The sequence below is a fragment of the Pinus tabuliformis genome, chromosome J (genome assembly GCF_031772625.1).
Source record: "Pinus tabuliformis cultivar Carrire ecotype Pingquan chromosome J, CPIR1, whole genome shotgun sequence".
NCBI classification, from domain to species: Eukaryota; Viridiplantae; Streptophyta; class Pinopsida; order Pinales; family Pinaceae; genus Pinus; species Pinus tabuliformis.
Genome location: NC_142295.1, coordinates 1,606,311,850 through 1,606,330,490, shown reverse-complemented (window position 1 = coordinate 1,606,330,490; position 18,641 = coordinate 1,606,311,850). Strand labels below are relative to the sequence as shown.

General features: G+C 39.0%; 1 pseudogene; it reads left to right on the top strand.

Moving 5' to 3' along the window:
* The first annotated feature begins 12,945 nt into the window (after positions 1-12,945).
* On the top strand, positions 12,946-15,262 carry LOC149233618 (uncharacterized; annotated as a pseudogene).
* The last annotated feature ends 3,379 nt before the right edge of the window (positions 15,263-18,641 follow it).

The following is an 18,641-nucleotide window of genomic DNA, read 5'->3' as shown; positions in this document are numbered from 1 at the left end:
TGTGTTGTCATTAGAAGAGTTGGTGGAAGAAACCCAATACAATGCTTTAGTTGATCTCTGTGTGGCTGATCCAACCTCTCTCTAAGTTAAGAATGTGGAATTTGGCGCAGAAAGAACCTTGAAGATCAACTCATCCCTATCCACCTCTTAGGAGAAAGAGCTATGTAGCTTATTGAACAACCATTTGGATTCTTTTGCTTGGAGCTATAAGGAGATGAAGGAAGTCCACCCTTCAGTCTGTACTCATCACATTTACATTAAAGAGGATTGTAAACTAGTCAGGTAGCCTCAAAGGAGGATGAATCCAACCCTTAAGGACATTGTCAAAGAAGAACTACAAAAGTTTATGGATGCAGGATTCATCTACCCCATCTCTGACAGCGAATGGGTTTCTCCTTTGGTGCTAATGCCAAATAAAAATGGGAAGTGGAGAATTTGTGTAGATTATCAAGAACTTAACAAGGCCACCAAGAAGGACCATTTCCATTTTCCTTTCATAGATCAAGTGTTAGATGGCCTAGCAGGGAAGAAGTTATTTTCCTTCCTAGATGGGTTTAGCGGGTTCAACCAGATCCAAATTAGTCTAGAAGACCAAGATAAGACCACTTTCACTTGTCCATGGGGTACCTTTTCCTACTGGGTCCTTCCCTTTGGGTCTTGCAATGCTCCTGCCACTTTCCAGAGAGAAATATTGAGCATATTTGCTGAGCTGGTTCATGATTCAGAGGAAATCTATATGGATGACTTTACTCCTTGTGGTTCTAACTTCCAAGAAGCTTTGACTAACCTCAGGAAAGTTTTAGCCAAGTGTATTGAAATGAACCTGTCCCTCAGTCCTGATAAATGTGAATTCCTAATGACTAAAGGGACCATGCTAGGTCATACACTTTCTCAGCAAGGATTACAGGGGGATCCCAACAATATTGCTATCATCCAGAAGGTCCCACCTCCTCAAAAGGTAAGAGATGTTCGGAGTTTTCTGGGCTTAGTAGGGTATTATAGAAAATTCATTAAGGATTTTAGTAAGCTAGCCTCTCCATTGCTTGGTCTTTTGGGGAAGGATGCTGAGTTCATATCGACTAACAACTGTCAAGAGGTTCTGGATGCCTTGAAAGGTAAGCTAATAACTGCCCCAATCTTAAGAGGTCCCAACTAGGCCCTACCTTTCCACATTCACACAGATGCCTCGAACAAAGTTATAGGAGCAGCCTTAGGACAGGTTGAAGAGAAGCTACTGTATGCCATATATTTTGTCTGTAAAAACCTGTCCAAGGCAGAATTAAACTACACTATAACCGAAAAAGAGCTCCTGGTTGTAGTCCATTCCCTAAAGAAGTTCAAACACTACATCACTGGCTATCAAACATTCATACATACTGATCATGCTGCAATTAGGTATTTGATGAATAAACCTGATGTAAATGATCGTATCATTAGATGGTTACTTTTATTGCAGCAAATTGATTTAACCATTGTTGATAAGCCAGGTAAGGAAAATGTTGTTGTTGATTTTCTGTCTAGACTAGATCTGCCTGCAGGTGAAGAAGGAATGGTGGATGATCAAAAACTAGATGAACACCTATTTTCTATTTCAGTACTCTCTCCATGGTTTGCTGATATAACAAATTATTTGGTTTCAGCAGTGTTTCCGCCACACCTATCCTCAAAATAGAAGAGCAAGATCGTGAGGAAAAGTGCCCCATTCACTTGGATTGGGGGTAATCTTTTTAAACTTGGCCCAGATCAGATTTTGAGGTGATGTGTCAAGGACGAGGAATTTTTTGACATCCTCCTAGCCTGTCATAATGGGCCCTGTGGGGGCCACTTTACAGCAAAGAGAACTGCCTTCAAAATTCTGCAGGCAGGATACTATTGTCCCACTCTTCATGAAGATGTCAAGAGATACATTAGCCAATGTGACTGATGTCAAAGGATTGGGAAACCTACTCCAAAGGATGAGATGCCCCTGCAGCCTCAAGTGACTTTCGAGCCATTTGAGAAGTGGGACATGGACTTTGTGGGTCCCATCAACCCTCCTTCAAAATAGAAGTCTTACACCATTGTGTGCACGGATTACCTAACAAAGTGGGCAGAAACAAAGGCAATCAAAGCAGCAACAGAAAAAAAAAAAAAAAAAAAAAAAAAAAAAAAAAAAAAAAAGTAGTTGAGTTTTTGAGGGAAAATATCTTCTACAAGTTTGGCTACCCAAAATAATTAGTCACAGATCAAGGAAGTCAGTTTACCTCCAAATCTGATTAAAGACCTGCTCACACATCACAAGATTAAGAACAAAACTTCCACCCCTTATCATCCACAAGCAAATGGACAGGTGGAAGTCACTAACAGAGATTTGGAAGGGATTTTGACTAAGGTAGTGAGCAACAACAGAAAAGATTGGGCAGACCGATTGGTTGAGGCCACCAGGGCCTATAACACTACTTGGAAAATCACCACAGGTTTCACACCCTATGAGCTGGTCTATGTGAAGAAGTTTTTGTTGTCCATAGAATTTGAATATAACACATTAAGGATGGTAGCTCAGCTGGACCTAGATCTTAGCCATGCACAAAAGGAAAGATTGCTTCAGCTAAATGGATTAAATGAATAGAGAATGCAGGCCCTTCTCCACTCAGAGGTAGTCCAACTTCAAAGAAAAATATGACATGACTGGCACCTCAAAGAGAAACAATTTCAGTTGGGAGATTGGGCATTGCTGTATGATTCGAGATACAAGGATTTCAAGGGCAAGCTGAGGACAAGATGGCTGGGACCATATACAGTATAAAAATGCAATGACAATAGTTCAGTCCTTATCCTGACCATTGATGAAGAAGCCATCCCCATGCTCGTCAATGGGCATAGATTGCAGATCTACAGGAAGCCCCTTTCCAAGCAGGAGTTCATTGAGACTCTAGGTAAATCAGTGTTGGTAGTGGAGCAAGTCCCTGTCTCCACTCCACCCACACCTTGAGCAAAACAAAACAAAAAAACAAAAAAAATAGAGGAAAAAAGAAAATGGAATAAAAGATCCCTGGGTGAAAACCTTTTGGAGGTGCCCAGGGCAGGCAGTGAGGGTGAAAACCTCTTGGAGGCCCCCCAGCTGTCTCAAAAAAAAAAGAGAAAAAAGAAAAGAGAAACCTAACTTCTTTTGAATAAATTGCAGGTTGCATGAAGGTCATTGCAAGTTGCAGGAGGGTCACACAAGAGGAAAAATACATGGCTAGGCTGCATGCACCCTCCACAATCCATCCCCCCATCACCATTATCCTTTCCCGAGTTTTGGTCTCATTTGTTCTAAAATTTTGCATCCTACAGGAAACTCTGTGTATTCTATAGGAGGATCTTGTAGAAACTATAGAAAGGCCAAAATCAATCTCAGAGAAGGACCCGAGGGTTGGAAATTTGTCTATGATGCCTGTGAACCTCCCTGCCACGATCCATCTTCTTATTTCGCCATTCCATCCATGTACACCCACCTTTCCACTCATTTTTGTCCCTACACAACCACATACAGAAATTTTGTTTCTTTCATTCTGAAAATGAAAAAATGATGACAAATAAGAGCAGTAGCATTTTTACTCGTTGCTACCTGATACCTTCCAGCTGTGATTTTTTTTCATCCGAGACCTTCTTCAGCCATTTTAGCCCTACTCAAATATTAGCTTGAATTTCAGAAGGAGAAGCAGTTACAGGAAATCCTACAGGATTCCTGTAGCAGCTGATCCCTTTGAAAAACATACTCCAGAGACAAGGTCAACGCCGCAGGACATATGAAACATGCAAGGAGAAATGTTTGAACAAGAGATCATCAGCATAAGCCCAAGGCCAAGCATGCAGAGCGCAAGCAGAAACAACAACGAGGAAATGAACTGCCAAAGTCCGAAATATGCATAACACAGCAATGACTGGGCAGGTAAGTGCCTAAACTTATTCCTTGATTGCATGAATATTATTTCAAAACTGCATGAACTATGGGAATGGTCATGATTAAATGGAATCAGTGGCCAACTAATTGGCCACCCTCGTTCAGTTACACACCCTCGTGAAATTCAAATGAGCCCCGCCAAATTCAAACTACCGATGAGATACGCAGCCAACACATGTGGTATGTCAATTTGGGAAAAAAAAATCGAGACTGGTAGTGGTGGCAGCGTATAACGGGAGTAAGGGAGGTGATGGCAGTCAGGCGGCATGCAGAACCATTATAACTGTGACATAGGACCAACGGTCCAGATGAGGATAACGTACCTATCCGGCCACCTCATCTCCTCACCACGGATTACGCCAACAATTAAAGTACAGTGCGATCGAAGCCTTCACCACCCTTTGTTTCATTCTTTATTCACGAAATTCTCAACTGCAGTACTCACCTACCACTTCCAGAGCAGCAAACCAGTCATCCTCTGCTAGTTTTCTGCCAGTTTTTCAAAACCCTCCCGCCTATCAGGCTCTACAGGAGCACTGTTGCATTCTACAGGAGTCGGAAGATTTCTACAGGAAGGGCAGAGAACAGCTATGCAGAAGGAAAACCTAGGATTTTTGTCAAAATTCAAGCTTGAAATGAGGTAGGCTCAGGAAACCTCTCTGCATATGACTTATTTGTATAAGGTGGTGGATTAAAAACACAGCATTGGGTTGAAAGAAAGGAGAGTGAAGCTTAAAAGTTTGCTTGCATATTTTCTCTGAGTTCTACACAGTTCTCTGTTTTCTTCTCTGCATTCGAAGTCTATCTTCTTCTTGCTCACATTCGACTATAAAGAAAACACATGCAACCGTAGAAACCATCCTATGTGAAAAAAAACTGAATTTGCATATCTATCTACTCTCTAAAAAAAAAAACTTTGTGTTATTTATCCTCTGTTCTGTCAAAAAAAAAATCTTTCCAAAAGCAGAGAATCAAATTCAGGATAAAAGCAGTTTGAAACAGGGGAAATTTTGCAATTTGATGTTGTAAGGAAAAAGCAAATGGGAAATTCCTTATCTAGTTTCAGAAAAAAATAAAATAAATAAATAAATAAAAATAAATAAATAAAAATAAAAATAAATAAAAATAAAATAAAAATAAAAAATAAAATAAAATAAATAAATAAAAATAAAAATAAAAATAAAATAAAATAAACTAGCATTTGCACCACATGTTGCAAAGGAAACGCCGTAAGGCAATGATATAAGAAACAATAGCATAGAAGAAAGAAGTCAAAATTTTATGCAAATGACATAAGAAACAACAGCATAGAAGAAAGAAGTCAAATTTTTATGCAATTTTGTTTCTTTACCGATGTTTATTTGTTATCATCAACAAATGGCTAGATCATCTATTCATATTACCAAGTGCTTTCAGTTCATAAGGTTTATCCTAAGGTCCTTGATGGATGCCAAAACTGTCTTCTGACATTGCTTGCTGAACATTTGACAAAGGATGAGAACAATGATGTAATTGAAATTCCAAGATTATGAATAAATAAGGAAGACCTTTATATAAGGGAAATTAACTCAATATGTTCATTTTAAAGATATGCTATCACCAATATTAATATTCATTAGGTTGGGGACAAATAGAAAACTAGCATTAGGTTTCTAACATCCAAATGGTCTCACCATTGTTTGAATTAAGCACTCCTAGTGATAAAAAGAGTGAAAATATGTTAAAAATTGGATTCTATGAGCTTCTAGAGGCCATTATGTTGTCAAAGATTGCCCGAGGTGAGAATTAATCAAGTGTCGGATACCCAAAAAACCAGCCATTGGATTTAGTAAACTACAAGTAAAGCCTGTTCAAGGTGTAAGATCGAATTTACCATAATGAGCATAGACAAACTAATTAGTGGACAGGTAGTCAAACAAACTATGTGCTTCTAAAGGCATTATGTCGTCAAATATTGCAGATGCCCCAACATGAGAATTAAACAGGTGGATGATACTAGAATTAGGTGGATGATACTAGAATTTGAATGTGTAACATCAAAGTTCCAAATGGGTAGTTTATAAAGAGAAAATTAGTAAGAAAGGAGCAGGGTAATCTTATATAATTTCATTGGCTTCACATTTGAACATTATGTTGTTCTGAACCATGATACCCTTAATTCATATATTAATTCAATGGAGTTGCCCTCTGTTAGGCTTGCCTGGGCATGTATTTATTTATGTGAGGTTGTTGCTAGTGTCACAGTCACATGTCTCTGCCTTTCGTTTGCATGGATCTATGCTGGGCCCTGGTCGACCAGTAGTCTGCTCTACTTTCCATTGGTGCAACAGTGAGACAGAGCCTTGAACAAAAGTTCAGTCTGGTAACGTAATAGAAAAGGCATATGTTCTTGACTTAAAGGGATGATCGGCCGGTGATCTCATATGTCGTTTTCCCATTTTCTGAGCATTCACATCCACCACTTCTTTAAGTATCGTTTGTGTTACAGCGAAAGTTAGATTGCTTCTCTGTGTTGAATGATCCACTCAGGAGATTAATTTGGGTGTTAGGATGTTTAGCCAGTTTATAATTGAAATCGTGTAGAAAATTAATGAGAATTTGAAATCACTATTTTATTTCTGAAACGAAAAAACAATTTAAACACATTAATTTTTTTCACAATATTCCGATGAGAACTGGGCCATTGGGGCAAAATTGTAGTTTCAATAGATAATGCATCTCCTCAATCGCGTAGTCTAAACAAATCACAATTTTGCTCGAAAAAAAAATAGAAATTCTAATATGATTTTGAGAAAATTTCACAGAATTTTTTGAGAATCTCGGATACCACTCTCAAGATTCAGGATTTTGGGGTGCCCTCCTCTGTTTTCAAAGTCTTAATTTATATTGGAGAAGGGAATGACCAATGTCTTTTAATTTTCATTTTTGTTATACACTAAAAGAACTACTAGTACCCTTTTATCCACAATTTCTCTATACAAGGAGCATAGATTTAAATTTCCCAAAAAAAAATAACCTGTTACAATTTTACAAAATGTTAAAAGACACAACAGCATGAATACAGGGTATGCCAGCTTCCTTTTAAAATCTTTGCACATGAAATCGAGCTCGAAACCAGATCTGCATAATCTTATATAATGTGACCATGATCTTGCAACTGATGCATGAACTCCCTCTCCTGGGTAACAAATCTGGCTAAAGCAAACTTCCCAACACTTTTATAGGTATCTATAACTGCCTTGAACATGAATTCGTTTGACTGAAAACCCCTATGTTTCATTTTGTAAAACATTCTCCTAACACCGTCTACCAACCCTAGCTTCCCATAGCTAATTGTCATACTTGCATAAGTAATTGTATCTGGTTCAAGACCTTTGGCTTGCATGATCATGAACATGTTGTAAGCTTCATTAATCCTCCCAGCACTACCAAGTGCATATATAACAGCATTGTAAGAAGACACATCAAAATCCAACCCAGAAGCTCTCATTTCATCACAAGCTTCCAAAGCTTCAGCATGCATCCCCACTGCAGAAAAGATTGTCATTCTCAAGGCCTGAATACCATGTGGAAGCTATACAAGGAGCATAGATTTAAATTTCCCAAAAAAAAATAACCTGTTACAATTTTACAAAATGTTAAAAGACACAACAGCATGAATACAGGGTATGCCAGCGTCCTTTTAAAAGCTGTGCACATGAAATCGAGCTCAAAACCAGATCTGCATAATCTTATATAATGTGACCATGATCTTGCAACTGATGCATGAACTCCCTCTCCTGGGTAACAAATCTGGCTAAAGCAAACTTCCCAACACTTTTATAGGCATCTATAACTGCCTTGAACATGAATTTGTTTGGCTGAAAACCCTTCTGTTTCATTTTGTAAAACATTCTCCTAACACCGTCTACCAACCCTAGCTTCCCATAGCTAATTGTCATACTTGCATAAGTAATTGTATCTGGTTCAAGACCTTTGGCTTGCATGATCATGAACATGTTGTAAGCTTCATTAATCCTCCCAGCACTACCAAGTGCATATATAACAGCATTGTAAGAAGACACATCAAAATCCAACCCAGAAGCTCTTAGTTCATCACAAGCTTCCAAAGCTTCAGCATGCATCCCCACTGCAGAAAAGATTGTCATTCTCAAGGCCTGAATACCATGTGGAAGCTATACAAGGAGCATAGATTTAAATTTCCCAAAAAAAAAATAACCTGTTACAATTTTACAAAATGTTAAAAGACACAACAGCATGAATACAGGGTATGCCAGCTTCCTTTTAAAAGCTGTGCACATGAAATCGAGCTCGAAACCAGATCTGCATAATCTTATATAATGTGACCATGATCTTGCAACTGATGCATGAACTCCCTCTCCTGGGTAACAAATCTGGCTAAAGCAAACTTCCCAACACTTTTATAGGCATCTATAACTGCCTTGAACATGAATTCGTTTGGCTGAAAACCCTTCTGTTTCATTTTGTAAAACATTCTCCTAACACCGTCTACCAACCCTAGCTTCCCATAGCTAATTGTCATACTTGCATAAGTAATTGTATCTGGTTCAAGACCTTTGGCTTGCATGATCATGAACATGTTGTAAGCTTCATTAATCCTCCCAGCACTACCAAGTGCATATATAACAGCATTGTAAGAAGACACGTCAAAATCCAACCCAGAAGCTCTCAGTTCATCACAAGCTTCCAAAGCTTCAGCATGCATCCCCACTGCAAAAAAGATTGTCATTCTCAAGGCCTGAATACCATGTGGAAGCTATACAAGGAGCATAGATTTAAATTTCCCAAAAAAAAAATAACCTGTTACAATTTTACAAAATGTTAAAAGACACAACAGCATGAATACAGGGTATGCCAGCTTCCTTTTAAAAGCTGTGCACATGAAATCGAGCTCGAAACCAGATCTGCATAATCTTATATAATGTGACCATGATCTTGCAACTGATGCATGAACTCCCTCTCCTGGGTAACAAATCTGGCTAAAGCAAACTTCCCAGCACTTTTATAGGCATCTATAACTGCCTTGAACATGAATTTGTTTGGCTGAAAACCCTTCTGTTTCATTTTGTAAAACATTCTCCTAACACCATCTACCAACCCTAGCTTTCCATAGCTAATTGTCATACTTGCATAAGTAATTGTATCTGGTTCAAGACCTTTAGCTTGCATGATCATGAACATGTTGTAAGCTTCATTAATCCTCCCAGTACTACCAAGTGCATATATAACAACATTGTAAGAAGACACATCAAAATCCAACCCAGAAGCTCTCAGTTCATCACAAGCTTCCAAAGCTTCAGCATGCATCCCCACTGCAGAAAAGATTGTCATTCTCAAGGCCTGAATACCATGTGGAAGCCCACTTTTACTTGCAACATCGAGCTGCTCTACTCTATCCCTTGGAATGCCTCCTCTCTTCAAAAGAATGCCCAGTGTTTTATATGTATTCTCATTGGGTGAAGCCTTTAGTTTTAACATTTGATGAAAAACTTCAGCAGCCTCTCTCAATCTTCCATCTGCAATGAAAAGGCTAATGACGCTATTAAAAGAAAGAACGTTAGTAAGAAATCCCGATTCTAACATTTCCTTTGCAATTTCAGTGGCTTCATTAAGCCTTCCATTCTTTTTGTATAAGGACAACATCATGGAAAAAGAAAATTCATTTGCCTGCTGCTTTTCCTTCAAGACTTTGAATACTTCTTGTGCTTCAGTGACCATATCAGTGTGAGCATAAAGGTCAAGCATACAGCCTGATAAAAAGGCATCTGGTTCAACACCCAATTTCTGTATGCGTTTGTACGTTTCTTGTGCTTCCTTCAAAAAACCACGTTTACTATAAACCTTAATCAAAGAACTATACACCACAGTGTTCCCTGCAAAACCAGCGTTTTGCATTATTTGAAAGTAACGTACAGCTTCTTCCACACATCCAGCTTCAGCGAATGCATTTATCAAGGCACCATAAACAAAAACATCTAGCTCCACACCTGCGTTAACCATCTTTTCAAACATCTTCTCTGCCTCTGCAGCTCGACCCAATCTTCCATAGGTGGAAATAACAGCACAAAATGATGAACCCTGGAGGTTGGGAATGGATCATAAGCTCCCGGAAGAAACTTGGAAACTGAGGAGGCCAGGCTATAATGACACTGGGTAGCAGACCCCGCAATTACAAAGGAAAAGAACATATAGCAGGTAATGTTAAACGTATGTAACTGGTAAACAAGCTGCAATTATTAAACGGAGATCAGGTTGGCCGATACCACATATCCAAATCGAAGATTTATAACTCTTTATAACGTAGACAACTCCTTGAAATATGTAAACGATATAACATACGGGCAAACACGAGTAATCAAGGAATTGAGTATACATCACATTATTTTCTGAAGATATAACCGAAGACGCAAACCCCGAACTGGGTATACATATTTAGCAAAGATTCAAAAACAAATTTAAGCAAATGTGCCGTCGACTGCTGGCCATGGTAGCCATATCAAACCGCAGAATAATTAACCGGCACAGCTCTATAAACCTTCATCGTCACAAAAGAGAATAACAGGAAACTACATAATTTCAGAGCAGAATAAGCTCTGGGTAATATCTGAAATGATAATCACATTGTCATAGCAAAATTTATTTACATTTGGGAAAAAACCCATTAAAAGCTCTAACCCTCTTCTAAATTGAGCTTTTTGGCTACGAAACAGGCATCCCATAGATGCAGAGAGCCATAGCCACGCTTTAAGTTTCCCCTCCAACCAGGGCAAGTTCTTACCCATAACTGGAAACTCCGCCACTGTAGACACGTCGCCCTACCAACCAAGTTGAGCCAACTCCGGGTCCCAACCTCCTGCATTGCATTTCAAATACAGGAAAACTGATTAGGGTATCTGATAGGGCTTGAATGCCTACAGTCACAAAGAACAAGGAAATAAGAGCAAAGAACCAGCTGAAAGATAAAACCAAAGCTTTTACCTGTAAACATTTCTGATCCACCGCCAGACCATCAAACAGGACCCGAACAAAGTTACCGACCACCAAAACAGCACTGCGGAAAATGGCTGCATCAGAGCAACCTTGGCGGGTGGAATGCAAAGCAAATGAAGTCATTCTCTCCACAGTTGGAGATGAGGAAACTCTGGCAAAAGCTCCACCATTGGGTCGCATTGGAGCCACGCTTTAAATTTCCCCTCAAACTATGGCAAGTTCTTACCCGTAAGGAAACTCCGCCACTGTAGACACGTCACCCTACCAAGCAGGTTGAGCCAGCTCGGGGTCCCAACGTCCTGCGTTGCATTTCAAATACAGAAAAACTGATTAGGGTATCTGATAGGGCTTAAACGCTTGCAGTCACGAAGAACAAAGAAATAAGAGCGGAGAACCAGCTGAAAGATAAAACTAAAGCTTTTTACCTGTAAACATTTATGATCTACCGCCAGACCATCAAACATGACCCAAACAGAGTTACTGACCACCGAAACAGCACTACGGAAAATGGCCGCATCAGAGCAAACTTCGCGGGTGGAATGCAAAACAAATGAAGTCATTCTCTCCACAGTTGGAGGATCTGAATCTGGCATCTTCGTTCATAATCCAGTCCGTCCTCTGTCTGTAAGGGGATTTTCCTTCATAAAACGCGGGAAATTTCTTGTGATCGATGCAGGATTTCTCTTCCGATGGAGGAAATTTGAAGCCCTGAAGATCCATTGAAAACTTTGCCTGCAAAACCCTCACTGGAGATAAAAGCTCATCAAGCTCCAAGCTCCTAGAGTCGGATGCCCAGAGACGCTGCCTGCTCAGGGAGATTTGAAGTAGCGAAAAAAACTGTGCGACGATTTGAAGCTGCGAGAAAAACTGTGCCGAAAAAATATAAAAAACTAACCTAAACTACGTCCAACGGTCTGGAACGTTTCAATCGTCTAACATCTAATCTGATGGCTCAAACAAGGACACGGTGGCAATTGGCGGAGTTGATTTCAGAGAGAAAGGCATAAAAATGTGTAACACAAAAAAATTAATTATTTCATTATTTAATCAATTTATCTAATAAAAAGACTCAAAATTCATTACAACCCTAAATTCTAAAATAAATTTGGACTTATCTCTCAATGTTACCTCAGACTCCAAATTCTCAGATAAGATTAATTTGTTTCTCAATCCCCAAATTCTCAGATAGGATTAATTTGTTTTTCAATTCTTCTTCAAACTTTCGATAAAAAACTCAATTATATGGAATAGTGCTAGAAAAAGGGAATAATGTTAGGAAGAGATAAAACTAATAATTCATGTGCCTCAAAAGGTTAGTGTGAAATAAACATGCTTATTTTGATTCATTAACTTTGAGGTAAATAATACTTATTTGTTTTGATTCATTAACTCTGAGATGAATATTTCTGAAAATTACTCCAATGCAATTCTTTCCCGTACTTCCCTTTGAAAATACCTAATAAAATATATCGGGTACTTTTTATAACGTCTAAAAGTTTAAATTATTTTACCACAAAATCAGCCCTGGTATCAAGTTATATGGTGGTGATAACCAGATGAACAGGGGTTTTTCAAAATATATCTTTGGATCCAAGATACTGTTCCAGTGCTTACTGGCATTTATACATGTAAGGGGGAGTGGATTTGGAGTTGATAAAGTGAGTACCCTTTCCGTTTACAAGAACAGATCTACGAGCGCTGAGAGGATTGAAAATTTTTATTTGAGCCATCCTTCTTGATGACCATCAAATGAGGGTGGAGCTGAGTAGGGCAAATCGATTTCACTGCGTGTATAACGAACATGATCATAGATGGCCGTATGGTATACATTACCAATCAAATGAACTCTGAGATGTTGGACGCCAGTGTTTTTTTATGTTTGTACACAACACTTCCAACCGGGTATGAGTTTTTCTCCACTTTTTAAACATTTCCAAGTTCGGAGTTCCCTGGTGCATAGAACAAGTGTAGTAAGTGAAACCCTATCTAAAAATGAATCCCAAGTGGACATGGGCAACATTCCAGATTCAGAATTCATTCAAAATGTCTTCAAAGTGGTTATGGAGGGGACATGGAACTGTTTGTCCAAAGCACAAATCACCTCCAGGCTAAATCCCTGCATTATGAGCGAGATCCTTCTGCAGATTGGCAGGCATGATGGAAACCTGGCATGGAGATTCTTCAAGTGGGTTGCCTACTTGCCACACTACCAGCACGCCACCCGCCCTTACTGGACCATAATCCATATTCTCACTAAGAACAATAAGTTCAAAACTGCTCAGTCATTGTTACAATCCATTTCCCATAAAGGCTTCCTATCTTCTCCAGTAGTCTTAGATGTTATGATAAATGATTATAGCAATTTGGGCACCAATTCTGCAGTTCTGAGTATGCTAATCAATTCATATGCGCAATCCAGAATGACCCAAGATGCAATCCAAGTATTTTATCAGTTGGGTTCTTATGGAATCAACCCCACCGTACACTCTTGTAATATCCTTCTAAACAGTCTAGTCAAGGCCAAATTGCCAACTATGGCCTGGAAAATCTATAGGGAAATGTTGTGTAGAGGGATCGAGGCTGATTCTCGGACTTTCAATGTCATGATCCATGCCTGCTGCAAACAAGGTGATCTGCAAAATGCCGAAGAACTTGTAAATCAGATGAAGAAGCATGGATTCAATCCAGATTTGTTCACATATAATAGTCTTATTTCCCTTCTTTCCAAGAAAGGAATGCATTATGAAGCTTTAAGCATCCAAGACACGATGTTAGAGAAGGGCATTCAACCCGATATTGTAACATATAACACTCTAATACACGGGTTTTGCAAAGAGGGCAGATTGAGGGATGCATTGAAGATTTTGAACGAAATGGGTGATCTGGTTCCAAATAATGTAACATATACTACCCTGATTGATGGTTATTGCAGAGAAAATAATCTGACTGAGGCTTTCAGACTGCGGGATGAAATGATAAGGAAAGGGCTACTGCCAGGAACGGTGACATACAATGTCCTCCTCCATAAGCTCTGCGAGGAAGGGAAATTGGAAGAAGCAAATGATCTCTTGAAATAGTACAGAAATGATCAACTTTCTATATACTTGGCATAAGCCTCTAAGTTATTGAATGAATACATGAGTGAAATCTACAATAAAGAGTGAAAATACAGGGCTGAGAATGACATGCAAAAGACGGTAAAAGATTTCCCATAAAATATATGCACCCGTTAAAATATATGCACCCGTTAGCTAAAATAACCGTAGAAAACGGCGTTTCCGTCTGGTTTCTTTTTCTTATTTGTTTTTTACGGGGAACGGTGGCAACCGTCCCGTTTCTGGTAACATAGCTTTACATGCAATACCTTGATCAATTCGCAGTGCAAGAGAGGTAACATGGCTGATGCCTGGAAACTTCGCAACAAGATGTTACAAACCGGGCTAGTTTTTGATCTGTATACTTACAAGGCTCTTATTCATGGCTTTTGCAAGTCTGGGAAAATAGATGAAGCAAAGGATGTCCTGTTTGAAATGATTATTGCAGGTTTGTAATTTCCAACAAGATTTTATAATTAAAGAATTTTACTTCCTCTTATAATCCTGATTTTTACCCGCAACTATAGGTCTGGGTTTTTTTCATGTACAGTGACCAACTTCACCAATAGGATTTGTTGTATCCATTTCCGTTTGTGAGAAATGGGCCTGTTGCAATATTGAACATTGTATATTAATAAATCAGTTTGTTGTCTGTTGAGTGCAGGTTTTATGCCTAATTTTAGTGTGTACTCATGGCTAATTGATGGTTATTGTGTCCAACACAATGAAGAGGAAGCCCTGAAGCTGCCTGATGAATTTGTCAAAAGAGGTTTATCTCAAGATGTTTTTCTCTATAGTAGCATCATTCAAGGTTTGTACAGGAAAGCCAAGCTGAGAAGTGCCGAAAAAGCATTCAATAAAATGTCTAGGAGGGGTCTTGTTGGTGATGCCCTTGTTTATACTACTCTTATTTATGCATACTTAGGAGCAGGTGAGCTAAATAAAGCTTCAGAACTTTGCGAAGAAATGGCTTCAAAAAGGATTCTGATCAATCTTAAAACATTTTATGTATTTGCTAAGTATTCTCTAGAGACGGATGGCAGACCTGAGGTGTTCTGGAATGGGATGATAGAGAGAGGCTTAGCTGTGAAAAGTGTTTCTCAGAAAGTGAAAACTATTGCACAAGCTTCCACTTCCAGTATGCTATTTTGATATGTAACATTAAGGCTCTATGACCTCTTTTGAGTAAAATATTTGAGGTCCAATAGCTTGGGATGCCTCTCTGGAATTTTCTGAATGGTGTTTCCAACACAGAAGGAAAGTGCTTGAATATTGTTGAAAAAAAAGAAAGTAGTTTAATGATTCCAGAAGGGAATTGTAACTAATGTTGCACGCTTAGGCACTTTAAAGAACGAGATACATGAACTTGGGCTTCCGAAGAATATTAAAATAAGTCTGTGCCATCCACATCCATTTATCAGCATTTGACATGGGGCACTTAGTTTGCCCTATTTTTGGTTAGCCCTGTTTTTCTGGTGAGTCTCATTTCTGCACATTCTGATCATGTTTTCAGAAATCCGACGTTCTAGGTTGTCTTAAAATTGGCCAAAATACCTAGGGCCTAGTTTCATGGACAAAACTCCCCTTGCAGAGGTAGTACTCGGAGTTCCAGGATTGTTTCAAGTTTCAACGAGATTTAGAGTGAAAATTAGCCCGAAAAGTGGGGTACTTTGAGTGCCAGATATCCCATGCTCCATTTATCAGTTTGGTATGTAGAGATCTATGTGATTCAAGTTTACATAGAGGCTGATATAATTTTTGAAGTTCTCATGCTTGTGAAATTGTATTTCATGCAATGTATAAACAAAAGTCCCCTGGAAAAATTGCAGCATGCTCTTTGGGCCAGTTTTAATGTTTCTCTTGAGTTTAAAGGAAGCACTTTCAGAAATCCAGGAGGTTGTCACCGCAAAATATAAACTTCTTTCATGATTATTCTGTGTATTTCTCTAATAGAAGAAATTGTCACCTGGGGGCAGGGGGTTGCACAGAACTTTGAAATAGACAAGATATTCTATAATGAAAGATCAATATTGTGAATAGACCAGTCTGTACAGAGTAAAACTACAGGGGAAATACTAGCACAAGATCATCGTTACTTTAATATGGAATTACATCATTACTTTAATATGGAATTACAGATCGATATATAAGGCGCTGAACCCAAAACGAAAATTCATACGAGCCCACAAAAACACAACCCACTGACGCCCACGCTCAAAGTAAATTCGGTTGTATGGAGGAAGCTATAGAGAAAGTTATTAGGGTACGCCTATAAAGAAGTGGTTGTGTGGAAAAAAATTATTCTGAAGAAAACTTTGAGAATTTTGTATGAAGAGATTTTTGTTTTCATTATGCGAAATTTTCTCCCTACTACACATAAACTTTAATCAATTAAATAATATTTATTTGATAACAGCTGCTTCAATATTACTTCATTTTTTTGTTCTAACACATGAGGAAATAAAATCAAGAATGCACAACTTATTTGGCAAGACCAGTCGCTCGTAATGGAGCTCAAGCTAATGCCATGAACGCCATGATGACCCTGTTTCTTTAACTCGATTTTTTTTAAAGACATTGAGCAGAAACAATATGTATAAGCATTCAGACACCAAAGTTATAATACTAGCACAAGATCATCGTTACCTTAATATGGAATTACATCATTACTTTAATATGGAATTACAGATCAACATATAAGGCGCTGAACCCAAAACGAAAATTCATACGAGCCCACAAAAACACAACCCACTGACGCCCACGCTCAAAGTAATTTCCGATTACTTATGACATGCAGGGTTCAATTACTTGTAGGTTCTGTATATCCTTTACAGCTCTTCTGGAATTTCTTGCGCCTGTGAATTCCTCGAGCTTCACTGTAGACAAAGACAAACCCTAGAACTGTTGATCCTCGGCCTGCCTAATCCCGTCGTCAAAATTGAGCTCATAACTCGGTGGATCGTACTGGAAACGTTCAACAAGAATTAATGGTTTGTTCTAAAGAATCTGGAAGAAGGGTCCGCTTGGCCCGCCAACCCAACAAAATCAACAACCCCTGTTGTACCCACACAGATTCACGAAAGAAGAGGTTTGGGCATTACAAAGGTCGGGGATTATAGCGTTTCTTGCACCTGGCGATCTTGCAGTTTTTCTGGCCGATTGAGGTACTCAGCGGACCGCAAACAACCTTACACCATAACAGTTTTAGATGAACGATCAAAATCAGTTCAATCGTCTAACACCATAAATCTACGGTGAACAATAGGACACCCCGATGGCCAGGGCAATTCATTTCAAAAGGAGACGCCTTACGGCGTAATAAATAAATAAAATAAAATAAAATAAAAATAAAAAATTTCAGCTATCCCTCTGTTTTCAATTTTGTTTGTTTTCTCACCTGAGCATTTGTTTAGAAATCACTCAACACCATGCCAGGAGGTTTCATGAGAAAAGAACATTTGAACTCCAACAAATTGTATGAGCACCCTAAGGTGGTGGCCCTCTTCACTAGGGCAAACTGGATACCCTTCTTTGAAAGAATTCAGGTATATGATGAGGAGGTGACTGAAGAATTTTTGATGTCCCTAAGACCCCATTCAAAAACACATGCTACTGTCATTTTTAGGGGTCTGGCCCTAGAGCTTACACCTGATTTTATTAGCAGAATCACAGGTCTTCCACTTGGGCTCCCTTGGAGCAAGGAGGAGAAATCATTGGGACATGTTGCTAAGAAGACATTTTTTCAGCCTGAGGAGCATCCTGTAGACGATAAAAATGGGGTCAGAAGGACAAGATTGCCTCCTCCATGGAGTGAATTCAGCTACCAAATAATGAAGTATATCACATGTGAAGGGAGGTTCAACATAATTTATGGTTATAACTTCTGGTTGTTGCATGAATTGAGATATGGGTGGACCTACCTCCAGCTAGAAAACTCAGTCTCCCATATTTCCTCTTGCATTCTTTGATAGAATGTGGCACCAAGCTAAATGCAGGGGTCCCAAACTAGCTGGCCCACCATGGGCTCATCAAACTGTTGGTATAAGATGTCTTACACACATATACCATCCCCATAGCTTGGGAAATTTTCAGGAATATGTCCAGAGATGATGACATCAAAACTTTGACTGAGCACATTAGCCCATCCAGCAGTGAAGTAGAGGAGCAAACCGAAGAACTTGAGAAGAACAGTAATGAGGAAGCACAAGACATTCGAGCAGAAGGAAAAATAGAGGAGAAATAGAAAGAAGAGGAGAAATTTGACAAAACTACTGTTGAGCTTAAGGCAGAAAAGAAGACAACCTCAAAAACAGAGAAGAGAAAAAGGACAAAGGCTGAGAAGAAAAAGCCCAAGAAAGCCCAAAAGAAGACTGCCACAGGCAAGGCAGGGACCCAACAAGAAAAAGAGAAGACACCACCAGAGATAGTAGAGACACAAGAAAAAATAGTAGACATAGCAAAGGCTGCAGGAGATGAAGGAAAAGAACAGTAGAAAGAAACATCCCCTGAAACATTGGCAAGGGAAGCAGCAGTTGTGCTTGCTGCATTAAGCACACTATCAAAACAAAAAGGAAAAAGAAAAAGGCAAACCTCTATGTATTTTAAAGCCA